A 24527-nucleotide genomic window follows, 5' to 3' on the forward strand; every position below is an offset into this window, starting at 1 on the left:
TGCAGTATTTCTCCTCAGATTTTCTCCTCAGAGGCCTGTCTTCTCAGAATCTGCTTCCCAACATGTCATATCTCCTCAGATAATTCTCCTCAACACTCCTTTCTACAGTATTTCTCCACAGTTTTTTCTCCTCAGAGGCCTGTCTTCTCCTCAGAATCTATATCCCAGGGTGTCATTTTTCATCTGATATTCCTAGTTCACTGCCTTTGCAAAAAGAAATAGAGAACACAATAGAATGAAAATCCTGTATTCCAAGTCAACTGTCACAGATCGATATAAATCTAGTGTTCTGCCAAACAAAACACGTTCATTTTCTGTCTCATCCTAGAAATGAAAACCTGATTATTTCAGCAGAGGTTCCATCACTGACAGGAAAGATGGTGGTGTCAAAATTTATATAGATTCTTTTGTGGTAGTTCAACAGTGGTTTTATTTCTGGGTAAACTTGTAAACCATACAAGATCAGAAGTTTCATAAATGAAAAGGGTGCTAAGGCTCAAGGAAAAAGAAGGAAAAAAAAAGAACAACTGGGAATAGTAAGAGGTATCAAGGAACGAAAGAATGCCAACAATATTTAACTCCCATTTTTTAAAAAGGGGATTTTATTTTTGTCTAAAAAGGTACCCTTGAAATAAATTTTGTTCACTGTCATTGAAAGGAAGCCATTGACACAGAGCAGACAGGTACTGCCATGTCTATCTGTGATCTTAATTTTTTCTGACAGTGTGATTTTCAAGGTAGCAACAATGGCAACAGATGTTCTAGTCTCAACCCATTTGAGCAATGTTGAAATGGAATTGCTCACAGACCCCACAAAATGGACATCCTCACCAACATTTCCACCCCAGACGTGAGGACACTCGAGCCTTCCCCATTCATCTTACAATTTTTACACACCATCTTCGGAGGAAACATGGGCTATTTACCTCTATCTCACTTTGAATTTCCACACCGTCATGATGCAGCAGGGCCATCGGGTGGGTGTCGTCACTGTGAGTCCCGTCCTCTCCCATCCAGGCTGCCGTAAGACTTGGAGTGAAGTCCCGGCCTGGGCCTACAGGTGGGGGAAGGATGGTTAAGGAGGGAGTGGGGCCGGCAGGGTGGGGGCAAAAACATGGTCCTGCAAGACCCAGCGGGGCGGCATGCTCTGTGCTTCCATCTGGGCAGAAGGGGAGCCCACAGAGAGGGGAGAGTGTGGAGCATCTCCTGTGGGCGGCTGATGGCAGAGTGGGGGGCACCAGCCAGGAGGACCCCAGGGATGGAGGGCTGGATGTGGAAAACCACCAGGCACTGGCAGGTTGCGTTGTAGGCATGGAGCACAGAGGTCCGGGTTCACTTCTGAGCAGCCCACTGGGTCAGAAGACGCCCTGTGGAGGGGGTGGGGCCAGGAGACCCACCAGCACGTGAAGCTGTGCTCTGAGCGCAGCCAGTGAGAACCCCCTCTCCCGTTCAGGCGGCACAGACGCGCCCAGGTGCCTAGGACCAGTCGGCCTCTGAGGTGGGAGTCTGTCTTTGCCGCCTGCTTGCCCGGGGCTCCACGCGAAAAGCATGTCCTCCCTGGGATGCGGCTGTCTGCCCTGGGAGAGGGCACTGTGGGGCCAGACCAGCATGCTCCAGTTCGCGGGGCTCCGTCCCTTTACTCGCGTAGCTTTCTGCCTCAGGCAAGGCAGTGAGTGGCCATCGGGCAGGATGCGCAGGCCAGAGTGTGGACCGGTCCTCCTGCCTCCGGTGCCCGTGGTCCAGAGCTGCTCTCTCTCTCCTCTGACCTTCTTGTCCTCTCTAAGCCGCTTTTCTCTTCCTCCCCTTGCCCTTGTTTTTCCCTTTTCACCTCCGGAAGCATCAGGACATTCCGCAGGTGCAGGTGTCCAACCTTAGCCACTCCAGTGGGGTAGTGCCCCACCACCCCCAGCCAGGAGGAAGGCGAGGCCACACCGAGACCCCTCTCTGGCCTGCTGTCTCCCCACGTGCGGGCCGCAGCTTGTCTGGTGTGTGGGGTCCTTGGCCTCCAGCTGGCTTTCTGTTGCCGTCGTTAGCCCTTGGTGTGGTGGCGTCTGCGCTTTCACGGCTTGGCTGATGGCTGGTTTCCTTGCGTGCATATTTGTCTTCTCGGGAAGGTGCCATGCGCCGTGAAGGGTGAAAGGTCAATCGGGAACAGCTTCCAGAGCAGGGGTGTGAGATCGGGCCTTCCTGGCCTCCAGCGTGAACGCCCAGGGCCGTCCTGCAGGAGAGTGTCCTAACCACCTGCACAGGGCTTGCCCTCAGGCTAAGAGAAAGGGGCTTCTGTTCCAGGTGCAGGGGTTGAGACTAGATGGGAGCAGGACTGCAGAGTGACTGAGCTTAGCCAGAGAGGAGTGACTGGGACATTCCAACCCTATTGATTAAGTCTATTAAAAATCAACTGGACACTCACCCACCCTCCGGGGGCCCTTGGCATCGGGCGCTTTGCTCGGCCATGCAGTGGGATGTGGAGTTGCGGGAGCAGTTGGCTGTAAAGGGCGTGGAGGCTGGAGGGGTGACCTTCGAGACCGATGTGTGGAGGCGGGTGGTATTCATCCCCGCAGAGAACTGGGCAGGTGGGAGTCGCGGCAGAGGGCTGGTGCGGGAGAGGATGAGGGTGTGGAGCACAGAGAGCACTTGGCAAGAAGGTAAGTAAGGTGCCCAGGGTGCCCTGGGCTGAGAGACGACCTTGTCCCGAGGTGAAGTGCTGCTTCCGAGGTATGTGGGAGGACTCTGGGGTGGGGCAGGGTGGGTCAGACAGCCACCCGGTGAGAGAAGGACGACCGACAAGGACTGACACCATCCAGGACAGTGTGGCGGGAGGGCTGGGCCGGCCTGGGGGCCCGGTGTGAGTCTTGTCCTCAGGATCGCTCGCGCCAAGTCCATCGGGTCTGTGCGGTCCTGGGACTCACCTGTGGGCTCAGAGCAGGCACTGAGAGGCACACGGGGGAGCACAGGCTTCCTTCCCCTAATGTTCACCCCCATCTCCTCTGTTCCACTGGAGACAAAGATCCAGCCCCCCATATGCCTGCTTGTTTTTAAGCCTCTCCGTGACATAAGTGTTTCCCGCTCATGTTTTCTGTCCCAGCCACACGGGCCCGTGACTAGTGTTCTGGGCGGTGTTGAGGGCATTTCCAGAGATGGGGGATTCTGGGGGAATAAAACAATTTCTAATGGAATGGGACCTTTGAGGGAGCATGGACAGTGTTATCTTTTTGAAATCCAGACTTACCTACAAGGCTTGACATGACAGAACGCGGTTGCTCACGAACCAGCCGTGTATATTTCAGAGAAATAGTACATCTCGAGAAAAAGTACATTTTCCCCTCGTGAGCTTACTTGTGTCTAACTAAGCATCAGCAGGAGCCTGGCAGGCACCTGGGGCCTGCCAGGCCCTGGCTAGATGTGCCCACCTCACCCCAGCGCCTTGCTCTGGCCTCTTAGGGTCTGTTGTGGAGGTTGGCACGGCAACACCAGGCTCCAGGCCAGAAGTGGGTAGTAAGCACATGCACAGCAGGACTCTCCCCCCAGGCTCTGCAGCCCTTGCTCTAAGGAGGGTCGTGATTGGGTTTTCAGGGGCCATCTGAGGGGTTCAGAGAATAGGAAGTCCTTCCCCCTGAGAGAGCTGCAGCCCCATCCTAATGCCCCTGCCACGCCCCTGCTTCCCTCAAACTGGAGCTTGTCGGCCACTCTTCCTGCCTCTCCTTCCGGCCTGCTGGATGCCAGCTCTCAAGGGCCAGGGGCTTGAGTTCAGTGTGGGGCCTGAGCCTGGAGAGGCTGGTGGGCCTCTGGCCGAGCAGGTGGGTCCAGCTGGGGAAGGGGAGGCTGCTTCTCTAAAGCTCTGGGCTTTCAGGAAGCCACGGGTCAGCGGGTCAACATCTGCTCTCTGGTGACATCTGGGGTGTGTGGGTGTCCTTGAGCTCAGAGGTCGGGGTGCAGGAAGCGGCCAGGTTTCTCTTTTACCAAATCCAGCAAGAGAGAATGGAGTCCAGGGGGTAGCTTCTTCCCCAGAGAAGGGAGGGCCGCCCCACCAGAAATAAAATAATTCTGATGAAATGGGGCCATTGAGGGGAGTGTCTTTTTGAACTCCAAACTTAGTTCCAAGCTCCAAGGATGTACTTGGTCACTCACAGACCAGTCATGAACGTGTAATTCTAAGGATTGGGCCTTTTTCCCCCTCCTGCGTGCTCTTGTGTCTTAACTGTAAAGATCCAGGGAACCCAGGACACAGGAGGCACCAGAGCCTGCCAAGCCCCGGCCAGGTGTGCCTGCCTATCCACAGCCCCTGCCCACCGGCTGCCTTGCTCTGGCCTCTTAGGGTCCAGTGTGGAGGTTGGCATGGCGACACCAGGTTCCAGCCACTGCCCTTGGCCCCCGCCCCTGGTGTGCTTCCTGCACCGCTGATCCCTGAGTCCATCCCCGGGGCTTTCTGGCTGGGGGAGGAGGACAGGAAGAAGGGGCGCAAGAGGGGAGAGAAGCACCTGGCGGCCTTGCCGTCTGCCTCTCATACTGCCACTCTGCCCTGCAGGGCCCAGGGTGCGGGCCAGGTGGGTTTTCCAGAAAAGTGCCTCGCTTCTCCCGGGCTTGGCACACCTTTCTCCTGCAGTGACGACCTGTGCCATGCCCACCCAGGCTGGGGCTGTCGTCTGGAAGGCCGCAGAGCGCCCCGAGGCCTGGACTCCCTCGGCCACGCGCCACGGTGGCTCCCAGCGTAGGACCGTCCTCTGGCCACAGCATCCCCGTGCTCCCTGCCCACACCCCTGCACCCTGGCAGTGAGGCAGCCCCTTTCCTGCATGGTTTCCCTAACCCCCGCCCCACTCTGCCCTGTGCCAGGCGCCCTGCAGCCGCGCCCCTCCTCCGGAGACACTGGCTGGTGACCACAACACCGTGTCCCCTGGTGTCTGTCCTCCCGACGCTGCCCTACCTGATGCGAACAGCACGGCGTCCACTCAGGTCTGTGCCCCTTATCCCTGCCTGCACCCCACTGGCTCGCCCACCCTTCCAGAAGGACTGCGCCTCCCCTGTTCTCTCCCATGTCCTCCGTGTCACTCACTTCCTAGAGCCGAGGGCCATTCCTGAGGATGGGGTGGGGAGACCGAGAGCTTGGGGAGCCAAAGGTGGTCAGAAAGCGCTGGGCCCACCCCAGCCTGGTGGGCTCTCCCCAAACTGAATGGCCGCCTCCTGCATTTCTTCCCACACAGAACTGTGATGCAGAACATGGCTCTGGTTCCTTGGGTGAGAGCATGTGAGTGTCTCCCGTGGGGCAGCAACCCCTTGTAGAGGGTGTTGGGGCACCTCATGCTTGTGACCCCCACCCCACTGAGCTTCCTGTGGCCCAGAATCCTCTGTCTGTCTCCAGGGCTGTCTCTTCCACCGAACGCCTGTGGCAGCTCTCATGTCAGCTGAATGGACTTCCAGCAGAGGTGCCCTGGGGACGGGGCCCAGAGGGGTTGTGGGGAAGGTTTGATAGGAAGACACTGAGGGAGAGGTTCCCAAGGGGGGCGGCGTCCTGGGGCCAGCCCTCACCGCCAGGGGATGTCTGGCTGGCCGCTGCTCCTTTGGAGCAGTCAGATGAAGGGTCGGCCCGCGAGTCTGCGGTTCCATCCTGCCGCAGAAGCATGGGGTGAGGGGTCAAGGGGGAGCTCAAAACCAGGAGAAGTTGGCACAAAGGAATTTTGAGCAGAAGGGAGGCAGGAAAAGGAAATTTTGCCAGTGGATGGGGAATCTGGGGGCTTAGGCCTTGAGGGGGACAGAGAGCCGCTCCATGGGTGCTCCGCCTCACTCCGAGCCTCCCTCCTGTGTCAACGGGGAGGACCAGGCGTCTGTTGTTAACACAAAGGATCTGGAGGTAAGGGACCCTGCAGGCAGTCCCCCCCTTCTCCCAGAGTGGGGGCTGGGTGCCCTGCTGCCAGGTGAGACTGCCCAGATGCCCCTCCCAACCCTGCGGACCGCTCTCTCTCCCTGTCCCCCGCTCCTCCAACCCCTCCTCCTCTCTGCATGTGCCTCAGAGCCAGCATCAAGAACTGGCACTAGCCCCGGACTCCAGCAATCTAACAAATAACAGCTCACTAGCAAGATAGAAGAACTGGGAAGAGCCCGCTGGGGCCCCGGATTCCCAGCTGCAATCCAGGACTCCGATTTCCTCTTGGGGCCCTGAAGAGAGTGTCCGGGGGTCCTGGTGCCAGGGGAGAACGGGGTGTTGGAGGATCCAGGGCTTAGCTGGAGGGGGCCCAGAGTACAGAGCTGGCAACATGGCTCTCTTCTGGCTGCCCTCTTAGCCCCTTCTCTGCTCCCCAGACACCCCTGCTTGTGCTCACTCTCCATGGGGGAAGCACTGGTTTGGATGGTGTGGTCCGGCCCTGACTCAGCCCCTCACTTCCTCCGCTTTCACCTTGTACAAGATACTTCTTCGCCCTGGATTTAGTTCCTCCAGGAGGCAGACGTAGAAGGTGTCAAGGTCTCCAGTAGCTCAAATAATCCCAGGTCCTTTTCCTTCCTCCCCCTCTTCCTGTGCACACAACCAGCCTGCAGTTTGTGTTGCCTCAGTCTCTGTCGGGTGAACGGACAGACCCTGCCAGGTCACCTGCCGGCAGAAGGGTCGTCTTCCCTTCTCAGACTCTGCCTGGGGCTCAGGGTGTTGTCCTCCAGGGGAGCCAGGTGCAGACTCTCCCCTCTGTCGCTGAGAGCAGCACCCCCAAGACCCAAGGTCTGTCTCCTGGGGAGCGTGAGGAGGGTCTGGCAGCTCGTGTATGAGAACTTCAAACCCATCGCTGGCCCTGCACATGTCACCTCTCTGGTCTGAGAAGACGGAAAAGGGGGACACTCAGTTCCCTTCCTTTGACTTTTCCCCACAGAAACAACAGAACCAGGAAACTTTGGATCATCTGGAAAAAGTAACATGTCCTTGTTCATTCCCTGATGTGGGGGTCTGGAGAGGCTGATGTGGGGTGTCTGGGCTTGCCTGCTTCCAGCCTGGAGACACGCAGGGCCCCTGGCTTCTCTCCTGCCCCTTCCTCCCACCCCCATGGTCTGGGCTCGCCGGTGGGCCCGCCTGGGCCGCTGGTGGCCCGCGGGGCTGTGCCTTGCCTCTGTCTCCTGGAGACCCTGATTCCTTTTGCAGGAGAAGAAAGACCACAAGCAGAAGCGGGTGAGGGAGTAAGGTGCGCTCTGGGAGCAGTTACAGGTGAGGGGCAGCCCGGGTTCCCCGTCCCTGAGGAAATGCCTCTTTTCTGCCTCATCCCAACTCATTTGCTTTGTTTCCCGAAGAGTCACATCCAGACCATCGGGGTTCTGGTGTCTGAGAAGACGGAACTGAGGGCTACGCTGGCCCACACTCAGCAGGCAGCCAGGCAGAAAGCAGGGGGGGCTCCAGGCGCCCTTCATCCATGCACCAGGCGTGCAGCAGGCCCACGGGGTGTGGGTGCTCCTCCTCAGGGCTGTGCTCTGACCTGTCTCATGGCAGGCGAGTCGGAGGAACTGGCTGGTCGCCTCCAGTCTGCGTGTCTGCGTGTTGGAGAGCTGGAGTGCACGCTCTCTGCCGTCTCCACCCGTCGCAGACAGACTGACCAGGTGAGCACTGCCGCCTGCCCAGCCCCTGGTGGGGCACCCCCCCATCAAGGCGGGGGCGAGCCTCAAGGTCCCTGATGTGGGATGGAGCTCTCTCCGCCCAGAAGGTAGCACAGCCAGCTGTTCGAAGGCTGTGGTCAGCTGTGGCCTGAGGGAGGTGGCCGCTGTGGGCCTCGTCCTTTGCTCCCGAGCTCCTAGTGAAGGCAGATGAGAAAGGGGCTCGGAAATGCTTTGGAAAAAGGTGAAGTGTGACTCCGGGCGAGGAGGGCTGCTCTGTGCTGGTCCCTGTCTAGTAACGAGTCTGCAGGCTGCATCCCTGCCCACAAATCCTGACCTCGCCTTTGCCTCTCATGTCTGCAGCACAACAAGGAGCTAATCCAAGAGAGAGATGCTCTCAAGCTGGAGTTATCTGAGAACAAGTAGGCCTGGGGGCGGGTGGGGTGCTGGGGGGCAGGCTTTGGGCCCAGCCCTGTGCTGGGCAGTGGGAGGGATGCAAGTGCATGGGGTGAGGAGGGCAGACAGCTCGCGACCTCTCCCTGGCCAACCTCTGGCGATGCTGAGCCCTGGGGCCCTGGGTCCTGCCACTGCACTGGGGTCTGTGGCGAGGGCAGGGTAGATCTCCAGGGGGACACTTTCTGGCTCTGGTTATGCCTCTCCCCTTTGCGTGGCCCTAGCAAAGCCAATGAGGACCTGCAGCAGTGCCACTCCGAGCTGGAGGAGCGGCTCCAGCTCTTGTTGGAGGAGTAGGACACCATGCAGGCGAGACCGGAGGACCTGGAGAAGAAGCAAGGAGATGTCTGAGCTGCTGTAGAAGCAGGTGAGGGGCTGGAGCAGAACCCCAGGAAATCTGTGCTCCATCCAGGTGGGGCTGGGTTTCTAGGGTTGACTGTGATCAAGCTGAAACCCTTTCGGGGGACATTGCACAGAAGACACTGGGCTCCATACATCACCCCCTCACTTTTTGAAAATTTTTACTTTTGCATATAACTGGGGGGTAGGCAGGGTGAAAGGACTCCCCAGAGACAGCAGGGAGCAGAGCAGGCAGTGAAAACCCATTGCTGAGGGGAGCAGCAAGGAGACAGGAGAGGTCCGCTGCACCCTGTGGGTCGCACCCTGGCCAAGAAACTCGGCCAGCTGCAGGAGAAGCTGGCAGAGCTGCAGGAGACGGTGAGCCCTGCGCCAGCTGGGAAGGTCTCGGGGCCTCCGGGAGGGAGGCCTTTAGGCCAGGACAGAGGGAGCCCCAACTCAGAGCGGGGGCACCAGTGACCTTGTGTCCTGCCGGGTCCATGGCCACCTGTGCCCTAGGCTCTGCCATGGAGCGTGTACCCGGGACTGTCGGTCACCTCCCTCCTGGAGGCACGAGCCACTAGTAGAGAGATGAGGAGACATGGAGACATCCTGGATTCCAGCCTTGGCTCCAGGCTCGCTCTTGACTGAACAGTGCTATGCCTCAGCATCAGCATCCTTCCCTTCAGAGGGCACTCGCAGGCAGTTCTGAGGAGAGTTAAGGAAGGGGCCTGGGCAGGCGGCAAAGTCCCACAGTGCCTGCCTCAGGAAGAGGGGCCCAGCCTGTCCCCCGCATCTGTGCGTGCAGATCTGGGAGGAGCCTCAGTGGTGGGAGCCAGCAGCAGTGATGGTCTCTCACTCTGCCGCTCCACCACAAGGCCGTTGTGGCAGTTGCTCCTCAGAACTGGCCTTTTCTGCATGCTTCCTGGGTGATGGAAAGGACTAAAAAGGTGCGGGCTATTAGCTGATGGGTGCCAGATGGTCCAGTCAGCCACAGGATGAAAAATGGTCCAGGGCCTCCCTGGTGGTTAAATCTCAGCACCATCACCACTACTGCCTGAGTTTGATCCCTGGTCGGGAGCCCCCATGGGGCGCAGCAGACCCCTCCTGCCTTGCTGGCTGCTCCCCTCAGCAGTGGATTTCAGTTAGTCGGCCTGTTCTGCTCACTCTCCACCTCTGGTCAGCACCCTGGTTCTTCTGCACAAAAAAGGAAAAATGTTCCAATCAAACTGATGTCAGGGCACCCTGAAGAGTGATAGAAGCCAGGGTCAGAGGGAGCTCAGGGGCTCTGTTCCCACCTCCAATGAAAGAAGGGGAAGACTCTGTTCCTGGCCTCTGAAGAAAGAAGGACCAGAAGCTGAAAGAAGAAAAGCAGCATCCAGTAGCCAGCCTGTGCGGGAGGAAGAGAGGATGAAGACCTCTGGCAGAGACTGGCCTCCAGTCCTGTGTCTCATATCACCTGCAGGGGGCGCCCAAGGCTCTGGCCTCGTGTCTGAAAGAGCTGCTTGTCGGTGTTGTCCAGCAACTCACCAAGGGCTTTTAACGCTTGGTGTCTCTGACACCGGCTGGGATCCCAACTGAAAAGGGGAGTCACAGGGCATGAGGATGGGATGCCAGGACAGGCCACAGTGGCCACCCACCTGCCATGGCTCGAAGACAACAGAACCACCAAAAAGCCCCAGCGCCAAAACCAAGGGCCGTAGCAACAAAGTCCCCATCGACAGGGGCCTATAGGCTAGAGCCGAGGGAAGGATAGTGCCTGGTAGGGGACTCATCACTGTGCATCTCAGCCATGTGCACAATTGCAAGAGATTTCAGCCTCTGGGAACAACCAACTTGGGGGTCATTTTACAAATAGGCAACAGCTTACTGTGGCCACAAGTGGTGTCTGGCTCACCCAGGTAGTGTCCACCAGAAGTACCAGCAGAGTTCCAGTCCCCCATCACCAAGAGTGCTGGGCAGCACTGGCCAGTAGTGATGGTCACTACTGGTCCCCCTGTGGTAGTGTCTAGCTGAGGTAGCTGGGTTCTGGTGACAATTTGGAGACTGACCACCGCCTGCCCTCACCCTCCCCTCCCGCGTCTCCCCTGCAGGTGGAGGAGAAACATCAAGAGGCTCAGGAGCTACAGCAGCAGTGGGACCAGTACCTCGGTCATCTTAAGCAGTACATGACTGCCTACCAGCAGCACGTGGCCGCCTACCAGCAGCTGGCCAACGAGAGGGATGTCCTGCAGAAGCAGGTGCTGCTTAACACCCAGCTTGTCCACCAGATGCAGCACAAACAAAAGCAGAACAAGATGGAGGTGGATTTGGCCCGCCAAGAGCTGCAGGAAACACAGGTGGGGAAGTTAGAGTGCCAGACCCACAGGGGGTGCCCGAGCAGGAAGCCCTGTAAGTGGCATCCCTCCTCCTACTTTCCTGACCCCTTAGGGCCGCCTGGAGCCTGCCAGCAAGCAGAACGAGCAGCTGAAGGCCCAGCTGAAGCTCATGGCTCAGACTGGAGCAAGTGAGTGGGACTTCAGCAGAAGGCGGCTTTGCAAGAGAGGGAAGCCACCCCTCAGACAACTTGGATCCTTCTCCTTTGAGGACTTGCTGGCGCAGGGTTGCAGGGCGGGAGGCAGAACATGCTGGCTTTCAGGGCTGCTTCAGAACCCAGGGGTTCTCTGAGCCCCTCTGGCTGCCCCCAACAGTAAATGGACTGAATGGTGAGGAGGAGAAAGAGGCGGACAAGGGTCCCCTGCTGAAGCTCAGCATCCCGGACGACCTGGACAGCCGCGAGGCCGTGGTGAGTCGACCCGCAGGCCCCTTCCCTACCCCATCTTCTCCCTCCTTCCCACACACCTTCTTCCTGGTTTCCCTCCCTTTGGTTACACTTTCCCCCCACCTCTGCTGGGGACCAGCGGGCACCACCAACACCAGCCTCGGCTCTCAGGTGTGCCCATGAGGCCCGAGAGGTGTGCCTCCCAGGCCCCTGCCTGGCCCACAGGGGCACCCTGCACCTCTGGCCCACAGGTGGCATTTTTTAACGCGGCCTTGGCCGGTGTTGAGGAAGAGCGGGCATGGCTGTTCAGGCAGCTAAAGGGGCAAAAGCAGCTCTGCCGGTGCCTGGCTCAGCAGGCGGCCCCATCAGACCAGGAGCCCAAGAAGATGGAGGCCCCAGCCCCCAGGACCGTGGGGGAACATGTGCCTGGGGAGACCCACCAGGCCCTTCAGGGAGCCATGGACAAACTGCAGGTGAGTGTGGTTCTCCAGAGGGCTGGGCGGGCCGGGTGCTGGGTGGGCCAGTGCCCTGAGCCCGCTTTCTGGCCACAGGGGCTCCTGCAGGAGAAAGCAGCCTTAAAGGAGCGGGTGGAGGAGCTGGAGCATTGATGCATCCAGCTGTCTGGAGAGAAAGATACCATCGGTGAGCGGGGAGGCTGGCACCCTGGGGCCAGGGCTGAGGCTGGCGAGACCCCAGCAGCTGAGCTGCCCACGCACCCTCCCCCTAGGAGAATACATCATGCTCTACGGGCACCAGAGAGCACTGATGAGGGCAGAGCTCCGCGAGAAGGAGCAGCACATCAGCCAGCTGGCCCAGGACAAAGAGGAGATGAAGGTAGTCGGAGCTCTGGCTCCTGGGTGGTGCGGCTGGGGATGGGGCGGGCTTCCAAGAGTCTCTCCTTCCAGGTGAAGCTGTCGAATATGCAAAAGCTGCTTTTCGGGTGGCAGCCTAGCGCAGCGAATGGTGGGCCAAGTTCCAAGCAGCCAACCAGAACCCTGCTGCTGAGCCCACTGGTGCACCTCCAGCCCCCAAGGAGCCTGGTGCTGCCAAGGGCCAAGGTGAGGAAAGCCCCCACGGGCAGGCCAGGCAGGAAGATCACCCTCCGCCTGGCACTCAGCGCCCTGTCTCTGTCACTCCAAAGAACCGAGTGAGGTGCGTCTCGCCGCTGCCGTGAGGCCGACCCAGGGAGAGGCCCAGCTGGGCCAGACTCCCCTGGAGATACAGAGCCCCCGGGAATGCGTCGCCACCAGAAACATCCTGTTCTTCTCATTCTTCTACTGGGCTGACAACATCGAGGTGGTGAAAATAATGGTGGTGTAGGCCACCAGCATGGGGCCGGGGGCTCTGCCCCCACCTGGCCCTCACCAACCCATCCCCGTTCCCCGGAATTTCACACCCTGTCCTTTGGCTCCCCGTCCTGGTTGTCCTCCTATCCCTAGGCTATCAAAGGGGGATAATAACTCCCCCATCCAATGGGGGAAACAGGAGCAGACCCGACCATCTTAGGGAAAGGTGCCTCCCCGACCATGTGGTGCAGGACAGCACTTCGAAGGCCCTGCACACATGTCTAGACTAGCCAGAGAGAGCCACAAAGGGGTGACCTCCCCTGTACCCCTTCACAATGGACCCACGGGCATGAGGCCACCCCAATATGCAAAGGGGTGGCATCCCCTGTCCCCACTCACTGCAAGGGCATGGCCTCCCTGTCCCCCCTCACAAAAGACCCGTGGGCATGAAGCCACCCCAATCTGCAAAGGGGTGGCCTCCCCCATCCCCCCATCACAAAAGTCCCACGGGCATGAGGCCACCCCAATCCGCAAAGGGGTGGCCTCCCCCTGTCTCCCCTCACAAAAGTCCCACGTGCATGAGGCCACCCAATCCGCAAAGGGGTGGCCTCCCCTGTCCCCCTCACAAAAGTCCCACGTGCATGAGGCCACCCCAATCCCAAAGGGGTGGCCCCCCCCATCCCCGTCACAAAAGTCCCACGGGCCTGAGGCCACCCCATTCTGAAAAGGGTTGGCCTCCCCCGTCCCCCCCTCACAAAAGTCCCACGGGCCTGAGGCCACCCCAATCAACAAAGGGGTGGCCTCCCCCATCACCCTCTCACAAAAGACCCGTGGGCATGAGGCCACCCCAATCTGCAAAGGGGTGGCCTCCCCCATCCCCCCTCACAAAAGTCCCACGAGCATGAGGCCACCCCAATCCGCAAAGGGGTGGCCTCTCCCATCCCCTGTCACAAAAGTCCCACGGGCAGGAGGCCACCCCAATCTGCAAAGGGGTGGCCTCCCCCTGTCCCCCCTCACAAAAGTCCTGGGGCATGAGGCCACCCCAATCCGCAAAGGGGTGGCCTCCCCCATCCCCCCTCACAAAAGTCCCGCAGGCATGAGGCACCCCAATCCGCAAAGGGGTGCCTCCCTGTCCCCCCCCCTCACAAGAGACCCGTGGGCATGAGGCCACCCCAATCCACAAAGGGGTGGCCTCCACTTACAGTCTTTAAAAAGTCCCGTGAGCCTCTGTGCCTACATATCTTGGAGGCCACCCCGTATCTGCAGAGGGGTGGCCTTTGGTGCTGCTTTTACATAAAGTCCCCATAGAGGGGATGTGTGGCTTATTTGGGCAATTTGGGGGTACACACGTACTCCACTAGCCGTGTGGACAACTGGGCTAGGCTCAGAGGCCGGGCCATGGTGACTGGTGGAGGCCGGGCGGAGGGCGCAGTGGTGCCCCGATGCGTGCACGCTGTCCTGGGACACCCCGGGAGAGGAGGCTTCTATGAATTATTTGGCATGGAGGAAACTTATTTGTCGCTCGCCTGCGCCAGATGGAGGAGTCCAGGACAGGGTGTGTTCCCGGCTGTTCCACTTTTATTTCTCAATAAACCGAATTCACCACGTGACTTAGACTCATCTGTCTCAGCGGCGGCCCTGGGACCTGGGCTGGGGCGCCGCGCAGGGGTGGGTCCCGTGGGCAGAGGGCAGGCTTTGGGTGGCGAGGTGTACCCCGCGCGGCGTCTGCGTGTCCAGCCCCGCTCAGCTCTCCAGCCTGCCAGGCCTGTGGGCTGCGCGCCGCCCAGGAGGGCCAGGGACCTGCTCAGATGACAAGGCTGGGAAACCTGGTCAAGTCCTGTGGAAGGAAAGCAGGGTGCCAGCACCCCAGGTATTGGCTTCCAGCCTGGGCATCTCTGCTCTCCCCCTGCTCTTCTGGGGCGCCCAGCCAGCCCGCACGGCCTCCAGGCTGGCACCTATCCCCGGTGACCACAGCAGGGCTCAGAAGACGACCGGGAATGTCCAGGTGCTTTCCAGGGCAGCCTGGAAAGACGGGGTCCTCCCCAGCACCCCTGCGCCCCCATCCCGTGCTTAAACCCTCCCTTCCCCCTGAACCCCGGGGCACAGCCGCCTGCAGCCCTTCGCTCCCGCTGGTCAGAAACGGGCTTTGCTTGCAGCGAGAGCCCATAGGACGTGGAACCGAAACCGCACAGCTGAGGGCACAGCGCCCTTTGGGGCAGGGCAGGGGGTGCCGAGGGCGACTGTGTGAGGCGGGAGGGCGGGGGCTGCCGGGGCGCAGGGGTTGGTGGGGGCGGGCGGGGCGCAGCATTTCTCTGCAGCTGGGCCAGGGGCTCCTGCGGGACAGCTCTGGTTTCCCAGCACCAGAGATGCGTGTGTGTGTGTGTGCGTGTGTGTGTGTGTGTGTGCGTTGCATGCACAAGTATGGATTTACAGATGTCTACAGGGCAGGGCAGGCGCGATCCCACAGGGGACACCAGGGTCACCGAGGCCCGCTGGGCTGTGTCACCACAACAGACTAAAGCCGCAGGCGAAGTGGGGGCTGGGGAGCCCCATCACGGAACAGCCCCCCGCAGGCTCGGGAAGGGAGGTGCGCGGCAGAGGGGGGTCTAGTTAGAGGTCGAGGGGGACTTGGGGCTCAGGACGGGTGACTCGCCCGCCGCCGGGCTGGCAGCTGGAGAGGGACAGAGAGGATGGGCGAAGGGCTGGGGCAGAGCTGCAAGGCCTGGCAGCCTGGGCTGCGGGGCAGGAGGGGGTGGGGAGGAAGAGGCGCGGTGGGGGCAGGGGTTCTGGATGATAGGAGACAGGGGAAAAGGGGGCGATGGAGGAGCAGGAGCTGAGCCTCTCCCTGCAGCTTGCGCCCCACACACACACCAGACGGTGCCCCACGCTCCAGACATGTGCTCGCCCCCCCCCCTTTCCTCCCCTGCTCCCCTGTCTTTCCAGCCGCTGGCCCAGGGCCACCCTCGGCCTCGGGAGTAGGGGCCACAGGCCCCACTCCACACCCCCATCTCGGACAGGTAAAGGCAGGCAGGAGAACACGGTTTGCACCAGGAGGGCAGAGCGGAGAGGATGGCAGGAGGCAGGATGGCAGGAGGGAGCCTGGGGGCCCCCTGGGATGGGCAGAAAGCCCGGGAGTGCTCCGGAGGGACCCTGGGGAAGCAGGGAGGGCAAGAAGCCGGATGCCAGTGGCCACAGTCTCCTCAGTCTGAGAGGGGAGCCTCCGCTGGCCCGGGACCCACAGGTCTCGTAGGTGAGGCCGGGTCCTTCCGGCTGGGGAAAGGCGGAAGAGCAAGTGCCAATGTGGGGGTACAGGGGCAGGCAGGTCCGTGGGGCATGTGTTACTGCCCAGCTGGGGCAGAACTCAGAGAAGCCGACTTGCCTGGGTCAGCAGGTGCTGAGGTCCCCTGGCTGCAAAGGGGAGGTGACCCTAAGGAGCCACAGGCCCAGGTCCACGGTCCTGCAGGTGGACCACGGTGCTTCCCCTGGGGCACAGGGGCTGCCTTGGCCCTGCCCTGGTGGGCACAGCCACACCGGGCATGGATCCATTCGTCACCCTACAAGCCTAAGACTTTGGAAAACGCTAAGTTAGTTAGAGCATTTACAAAAGAGCCACATGCCTTGTGTACCACTTTAGGGATGATCTGTTCAAGCCTTCCTATTAGAAGTCAGTCCTGGGGTGCCCTGGACAGCAGCTCAAAGAGCAAATTCCATATCAAAGTACAGATGACCCCTCCCCACACTCAGGAGAAATGGCAACAACATAGGGAAGAAAAACCCAGTAGACTGAACTGAAATCCACTGCAGAGGGGAGCAGCGGGGAGACAGGAGAGGTCTGCTGCGCCATGTGGGTAACTCCCTGGTGGGCTGGGGAATTGAAGTCGTGTTGCAGAGGCTGCCGACAGCTTTACAGCGCTGTGCTTAACTCCTTGCACCGCCAGGGAGGCCCAATACCTTGATTTTTATATAAAAAAAAGACTAAAGTTTGGTGTTACATAGGTACACCACTGATATTTAAGTCAATTAAAATCTTTTCCCATAAGTCACTTGAGCACACAAAATTTCTTTTTCTAAAATTTGTCTTTCAGACCTTTGACCATTTCTTTTGCTTTCTTATTGGTTAACACTTTTCCTTTCTTAACATTTCTTTTTCTCCCTCTCTCAGACCTTTAACACTTGCTTTAAAACTTTTTACTTTACCTTTTACTTTACCTTTAAAATATCTATTGTTAATACATGCATTTCTTTGCAAACACTCATCTCACTTTACATCTATTAAGCATTATTGTGTCTTTCATGTTTAGTAGAACATGTAATGGCTGTTACACTATCATCTGTTTAGAATAGATAAATTAGACATAAGCACAGCCTTTCTCAGAGATTGAAAACTAGCTTCCTACCTGACAAGAAATAAAAGGTTACCTGAAAGCTCAATGATTTTATACAAAGTGACTTAATTATTTAACAAACTTTCATTGTTAAACTCAGTAAATCCTCAGTTTTATAAGGAATTTTGCCATTTTTTAAATAATGATAAAATAATAAAGCTAAGAGATACCAAAGGTATCTTTCAGCTTTTCTTAGGACTGCTATGCTAAATTAATCACAGAGTTGCCAAATGTAACAATGCCAGAAACCAAGTCTCTTCCTTAGGCAATCACTGGATAGACCCAAAAAAAAAAAAAAAAAAAGAGTTAATATCATATACATTTCTTGTATACTTGTGAGAGACTCAGTATGACTAAGGAGTTCGTCCATGTGACTTTAGATATTCTCTTGAATTCTTTAGCTAGAGAATGAAAGAAGTTAGGGTATTTGCTAAAGAAAAAAAAAATGTTATAAGATAAGTGGATATGTTTTCCGGGAAAGGAACTTTAGCAAGAGAAGTTTTAATATAAACATTAAAAAACAAATTTGTCTTTGTTAACACAGACCAGATGAATCACTACTTTTTCGAATACTATGAACTTCTTTTTAAAATAAAGACGTTTAAACATAAATCAAGTATTGATATAAAACATGGTAACTCTAGGACATGCAGGCTTTGAATTATAAAATTAGATTTGAACTAGCTGTTGTTTACCAAAAATCCTGGATCGTGATCTCAAAATTTGTTTCTATTAGAATTTATATAGGCACCATGTATAATGAACTCTCCAGAGGTAAAAGACAAAGACATACACAGAGATCTCTTGATTCTCATTTAAAATTTTGGCTATGTGTACTAATTTTAAGAGATCATTATTTTACCAATATGTGTTAAGACACATATTGAGAAACTTGGGGCCTCCCCGGTGGCACAGTGGTTGAGCGCAGCGCCGTGGAGCTGTCTGCAGCCTCTGCAGCACGGGTTTGATTCTCAGCCGGCTAGGGAGCAATCCACATGGCACAGCAGACCTCTCCTGTCTCGCCCGCTGCTCCCCTCTGCAGTGTCTTCGGTACATCTGCCTGCTTTGCTCCCCACTCTGTCTCTGGTGAATCCTCTCATCCTCCTGCACCTCTGTCCAGTACCCCAGCTCTTGTATAAATAAATCAATCTTAAAAAAAAAAAAAAAAAACTGAGAAACCTGCTTTTGATTTAATTTCAGATCCTTAGCAATCCCTTTTGATCAACCATCTTCTAAATATGTATTTTTAAGAGTGACTTCTTTGGCTTTAAAGAAGTTGTGCACAGACAATTTACACTGATTTTTAAAAAGATTTATTTATTTATTTATACAAGAACTGGGGTACAGGCCAGAAGTGTGTGTGGGGTGATAGGATTCACCAGAGACAGAGTGGGGAGCAGAACAGGCAAGCTGAGTGAAATACACTGCTGAGAGGAGCAGCGGGTGAGACAGGAGAGGTCTGCGGTGCCACGTGGGTTTCTCCCTGGCCGGCCGGTAATGGAACCTGCGCTGCAGAGGACAGCTTCACAGCACTGTGCTCAACCTGCTGTGCCACTGGGGAGGCCCCATTGATTTTTTAGGACTAGAAAAAATCCTCCTTTTAAATTGTAGAGGAGGGTTCTTCATAAAACAATTCAAACTAGTTTTTGAACTACCTTAGATTTTAGTTTAAGTTCAATACTCTCATTGACCAAGTTTTTTAATACTTTTTTATATTAAAGATTTTTAATGAAACAAAAGCAAAAATCTTTACATAGACTAAGTGTCTAATCTTAATCATTACCAAAGACCTAGGGTTCAAGAACACAATGATTCAAGCAGTTTGTACTAACTCTTTAGGTAAGAAAACATTTTTGAGTTTATAGTTCTAAGAAATGATCCTTTGGCTTTAAGTTGTTACTGTTTTATCTCACTGAGACCAAGAACATTCTTTTTTTTTTAAGATTTATTTATTCATGCATACAAGAACCAGGGTACAGACCAGATGTGTGGGAGGGTGGGAGGATTCACCAGAGACAGAGTGGGGATCAGAACAGGCAGAATGACTGAAATACACTGCTGAGGTGAGCAGCGGGCAAGACAGGAGAGGTCTGCGGCACCATGTGGGTATCTCTATGGCAGGCCGGGGTTGAACCCATGTTGCCGAAGCTGAGGGCTGCGCTCAACCCGCTGCACCCCTGCGGAGGCCCCCAAGCACATTCTTAAGACAAAAAAAACAAGTTTTCTGAGGACAGGAGAAGAGGTAGATTTCTGCAGTTTGCCCGTTTCTAGACTTTTATGAAAATCCGAGGTTTGGAAATTTAGCTCAAAAAAGTTGTATTTTCATTTTATATTTTTACCAGGATAATTAGTTGTAACAAGAATCTCAACATTTTACCTTTTATTTGCCCAATAAGCAAATTTTAAAATTTTTTTTACAGTCAACCAATAATCATGTAGTAGGAGCCACAGAGAAATAGAATTTTTTTACCCACAGAACAGACCAGAAAGCATCTCAAGGTGGGCAGAAAGAGAGCCCAGGCCCCCCAGCAGGAAGGCAGCAGAGACCTGCCAGTGATCTCAGCACTGGAGCAAAGGCCCAGGCAGCCCCACCCGCCCGCCGCTGGGGCTGATACTGTTTCATAAAAACCCTTTAGTCTCATGGTCATAGTAGACCCACTTCCAAAAACCTGGACAACTTTGAGTGTACTTGGAAGACCATTTTTAGAAATATCCTTTTTATTTTCGTAAAAAGAGCAAATGGCAAAACGCTAGTGTGAGGGGACCCCGGCCTCCGCCTCAAATAATGAACTGGACAAGCTTGAGACACGTCTCCCCGCGGTTCTGAGGAAACGTTGTCCGAGCGGGGCTCCGCGTCTGGAGACCGGCTTGGGCTGTGGGGTCTTGGCGGCACCATGGCAGGAAGAGGACGGCGCCTCCACTCGGGAGATGTGCTCCCCTCCTCTAGGCTCAGGGAGGCCTCGCCCTCCCGCGGGCTCGAGCGCCGGGGAGCAGAGTCCAGAGGGGCCAAGCCCAGGTGGAACGGCCTCCCCCGGGGAGCAACTCTCAGCCCTGAGCCGCGCCCTACCGTTCTCACCTGCCCCGCGGGAGCCAAGCCGAGCCTCCGCGAAGCCAAGTGCTCTTGGGGGGACACGCGGGCCTCTCCACCCGGCCCTCTCCGCAGACCCCCGGGAAGACGCAGGCTCCAGCCGCCCCGGAGCCCCCAGGCCTCCCCCACAGCGCGGGGCTCCGCCCTTCGGTGCCCAGCGGCCTGTGCGGCTTTTTCTCCGGGGACTCCCCCACTCTGGCTGCAGGAGCCGGTCCTCCCCTGGGGCCCTCCCCTCGGATCCTCCCCTCAGATCCTCCCCTCGGCTCCTCCCCTTGGCTCCTCCCCTCAATTCCTCCCCTCAGATCCTCCCCTAGGCCCGTCCCCTCGGATCCTCCCCTCGGCTCCTCCCCTCAATTCCTCCCCTCAGCTCCTCCCCTTGGCCCATCCCCTCGGCTCCTCCCCTCGACCCCTCCCCTCGGCTCCTGCCCTGGGCTCCTCCCCTCGGCTCCTCCCCGCGGCTCCTCCCCTCCGCCCCTGCTCGGGCGCCGCCGGGAGACGGGTGGGGAGGCCGGGGAGGACCCCGGGAGGGGGGCTGCCGTGCTCAGGGAGGGGCGCCCCCTGCGTGCCGCGGACGGGCCTCCCGCCGGGGACTGCGCTGCGGCGCCCCAGGTCGCGGATGAGGCGCCTGTGGCGCGACGCCGGCTGTGGCGTCCGAGGACGAGGGAGAGGAAATGCTTTTGTTTTGCTAATTAACGCGCAGTGAAGACCATGTTCGGCGGGAGGAAGAGGTGAACGCGCGTGGACGCGTCGCTGGACGGAGCGCGTCGTGGAGGACGCGCCGAGGGGAGACGCGCCGGCGCGGCCGGGAAGGCGCGGCCGAGCCCGCGGCCCGGGCGCCGAGACGCTGCGGGCCGAGCCCGGACCAGAAGGGCCGAGACGCCGGGGCCGCGCGGGCGAGGCTGGCGCGCGGACGGCTCCTCCCGCGCCCGCAGAGCCGGCCCCGAGGCCGGACGAGCGGCTGGACGAGCGGCCGGAGCGGCCCCGCGGGAAGGCGCGGTCTGTGGCCGGAGCTTTACGGGCAGCGCAGAGGCGGGCGCAGGGGACGCCCCGTGCCGGCCCCCCCTTCCCGGGGCCTCAGGGGGGCGCGGGGCGCTTCACAGCACCCGGGACAGTCCCCAGGACACGGACACCCCGGGGGGCAGCGGCCCGGGGGCTGCCCCGCTCCCCTCGGGCCGCACCGCCCCCCGCCGCCGCCAGGGGGCGCCGCGCCCCGCGACGGGCCTTTCCTGGGCCCCGGCCTCTCCCGGGCCCGGCCCTGGGCCCTGAGTGGCCTCGCAGGACTTTCCGCTACGGGACCAGCTGGGCCGAGAAGCGCAAGAGGCCGAACGGGGGGAGCGGCCCGCGGCCCGGGGTCAGGCCTCAGCGGACAGGAGGGGCTCGCGGAGGGGAAGGCCGCCCTCCCCCCCCCCCCCGCCCCGCCCCGCCCCCGAGCGCCCCAAGCCGAGAAGGAGGAGGGGAACCCGCGAGGGCAGGAGGGCGGCGATGAGCCGGGAGGCTCTGGGGGGCCCAGAGCGAGGCAGGAGGCGCCGAGCGGGGCGGGCCTGCGTGGGGTCGGCTGCGGAGGCCCGAGGACCGCGGCTGCGCGAGCGCCGCGGCACCAGGTGGAGCTGCATCCCGGATCCCGCGCGGCGCTCGCCCGAGCTTGTCTGTCCCCACCGCCTCCTGCGGGGCGCTAGGAGCCGAGAATGCGCGCCACAGAGAATGTCATTCGGTGCTTGGGAAATGACTTTGAAACGAAGAAAACGCTGTGCTTGCGAAGACGTCCCCTGGCACTTCATTATTTACAGGAACACACGCTGGGAAACCATCTCCGTGGAAACCCCAGAGGACCGGCCACTGCCGTTCCCAGACACGTAAATGGCTACCGCGATCGGTGGAGAAACGGGCACGTACAGTTCCTGAGGTAGCGTTCTTCCAGCTCGAATAGAAATGTGCATGAAATGATCTCGCGGGCCGTACCAGAGAAGGTCCAATTACTTGGCACCGAGTGGAATACTATACGGCGGAGAAAACACGAGCCTCTGGCTACAGCCAACCCTGTGGATCGCCTCACCCACGTGTTGTTGGGTGAAAGAGCCTAGATAGAAAATGAACATATGATTTATTTATATTTTAAACACCAGATAAAATAAAAAGTGTGTTTTTATTATACATTCAATAATACATGATGGTGTGGGGATGTGTCTTGGGGAGCAAGGGAAACATCAGGAGCAAGCAGACATCAGGAGGACAGGGTGATTGAGGGGGTTCCCTATTGGTGCGGACTCAGAGAAGCAGAGGATGGTATGGGATTTTTTGTTTCTTCATCCAGTGAAGGGGAGTTCATTTTGTGATTCTTAAACTGTACATTTATCCTACCTGCCCAGATACACGGGTGGTGCAGTTCACGATTCAAGGTACTGGAAATGACGAGGGTGAAAGTCAGCAAACTCATAAAAGCATTTCTCTTTGGATGAAAAATCATAGCTGATCCTTGATCACTTTGGTTTTATGCTACCGTTCATGTTTTCTAGAAGGTACACAGCTCTCTCTTAGGATCGGAACCAGTCCACTACAGCGGACGAACACATCATCAGCGCACTCACTTCCCCATCCTTGGCAGTGGGGAAGGAACCAGTAATATGATTTTTAAACTAAATCATTCCATTGCGGTCATACAAAAACTTTTAATAAGGATGAAAATGTGGCCTCCCTGCTAGTCAGGCAGGCGTGGGCAGAGCGGCTTCATTTAGAGAGAGTGTCAAGTTCACCTCAATTATTTTGGTGAAGGGGTTTGTGTTTCTGGCCTGAACCAAGACTCCTGCTAGTCTGTAAATACCAATAAACACATTTTGCCATTTTTTTAATTTCTAAAATTTTAAGTTTATTCTGTTTTATGCAGAAGTTTCATAATGATTGGATTTGTTAAAAAAAAAAAGTGAAAGTGAAATAAGACACTCATCCAAAGTCTACACCCATTCAGCTTTCAAATACAAGAGTTCTGAAAGTTGTACATGTACATGCTGGAGCCATGATATTTCATAACACAAATTTTGAAATGACGGGAAGATCCTTGCTCTGACTAGTTCATTGCCTCTACCAAAACACAAACTACAAAAAAAAAAAAAAAAAAAAGGACAGAATATGGGCCTCCCTGCTGGCATAAGAGATTAAGCACAGAGCTATGAAGCTGTCCCCAGCCTCTGCAGCACGAGTTTGATCCCTGCCGGCCAGGGAGCAGCCCACAAGGTGCAGCAGACTTCTCCTGTCTCGCCCACTGCTCCCCTCAGCAGTGTAGTTCAGTCAGTCTGCCTGTTCTGCTCTCCACTCTCTGGTGATTCCTCTTACCCCCTGCATTGCTGGCCTGTACCCCAGCTTCACTATGCATAAATAAATAAATAAATAAAAAGACAATTTTATTTTGGGCTTAAATAGTTCAGTCTTAATGAATTTATGTCAACTGTCAGTGAACAGAGGTAACTAACGTACTGCAGTTGCCTTTTGCAATGTCTATCCTGGCCCTTTTATTTTTACAGCGACATTTTCAGCATAGTAATGTGGATAACATCGTTATAATCAAAAGCTCAACACATTTTGGCAACTTTGAAATTGAATTGTGTACAAACATCATAAAATTGATGTCCCAACACGTCTGCCAAGGCCTATGGGGGTGTTGAGCCTTCCGCTTTGTACTCAGGCTTCTTAGGTGGACACTATTGATGGAGCAGGTTCCAGGCATTATTTGATGTGGGTGTGGGGTCCCATCCTACCCAGTGGGCCCTCCTGGACCTGGAGTGACATCCGTGCTGGTGGGAACCTGGTCCCTCGGGACCCAGCAGGGCAGCACCCTCTGCACTTTGAAATGGGGAGAAGGGGTGCCCTGAGGGAGGGGAAGGTGAGGAGCATATTCCTGTGGGCAACGGCTGCCTGTGGAGGAGCGTCCAGAGGGAGGACACACTGGAGGGAGAGCTGGGTTTGAATGCTGTCAGGTTTGAGGTTCTTTTTGTGCCTGGAGGAACACAGGCATCCGGTTTCATTCCTGAGCAGCCGACTGGGTCAGAACCTGCCCTGGAACGGATCCCCAGGAGACCTGCGCTGTGCTGAGCACTCTGAAGACAGAAATCAATGGAACAAGGTAATAACACACCATGCCACTCCCAGGAGCCTCGCCTGCAGCTCTGTGCACAGCCATGGGTTCCGCCGGGAAGGGGGCTGGCTGCTCACTGACTCATGTCTCAGTGGTCATCCGAGACCATCCGCATTCGCCTGACCGGAACTCCACCCCTGGAGGAGGCTGACTCCACACCGGCTGCCACAGAGCCCAGGAGGAACGCAGGGTCAGTCTGGCCAGCATGAGGGAGGCCTCTGACGGCCCCGACGTGGGGAGGGCAGCTGCACTACTTGCCCCTCCAGGAGGCAGAGCCCTAACTCTCTTGCCTCACCCACTGCTCCCCTCAGCAGTGGGTTTCAGTACTTCTGCCTGTTCTGCTCCCCACTCTGTCTTTGGTAAATCCTCTCACCCCCCGCACCTCTGGCCTGCACCTCAGCTCTTGTATGCATAAACAAATAAACCATTAAAAAAAGGATTTTAAAAAATCTCCCACTCTGAGCTTAACTGTGGGTTGAGACATCTGGCCTCTGGGTGACTAGTGGTGGTGGTTTGGGGACATGATTCAGT

General features: G+C 57.0%; 1 pseudogene; it reads left to right on the forward strand.

Annotated features, from left to right (window-relative positions):
* The first annotated feature begins 2452 nt into the window (after positions 1-2452).
* On the forward strand, positions 2453-12431 carry LOC119250874 (golgin subfamily A member 2-like; annotated as a pseudogene).
* Positions 12432-24527: the final 12096 nt, after the last annotated feature.

The sequence above is a fragment of the Talpa occidentalis genome, unplaced genomic scaffold (genome assembly GCF_014898055.3).
Source record: "Talpa occidentalis isolate TD23 unplaced genomic scaffold, MPIMG_talOcc4v2.1 talOcc4.18, whole genome shotgun sequence".
In the NCBI taxonomy this organism is placed as follows: Eukaryota; Metazoa; Chordata; class Mammalia; order Eulipotyphla; family Talpidae; genus Talpa; species Talpa occidentalis.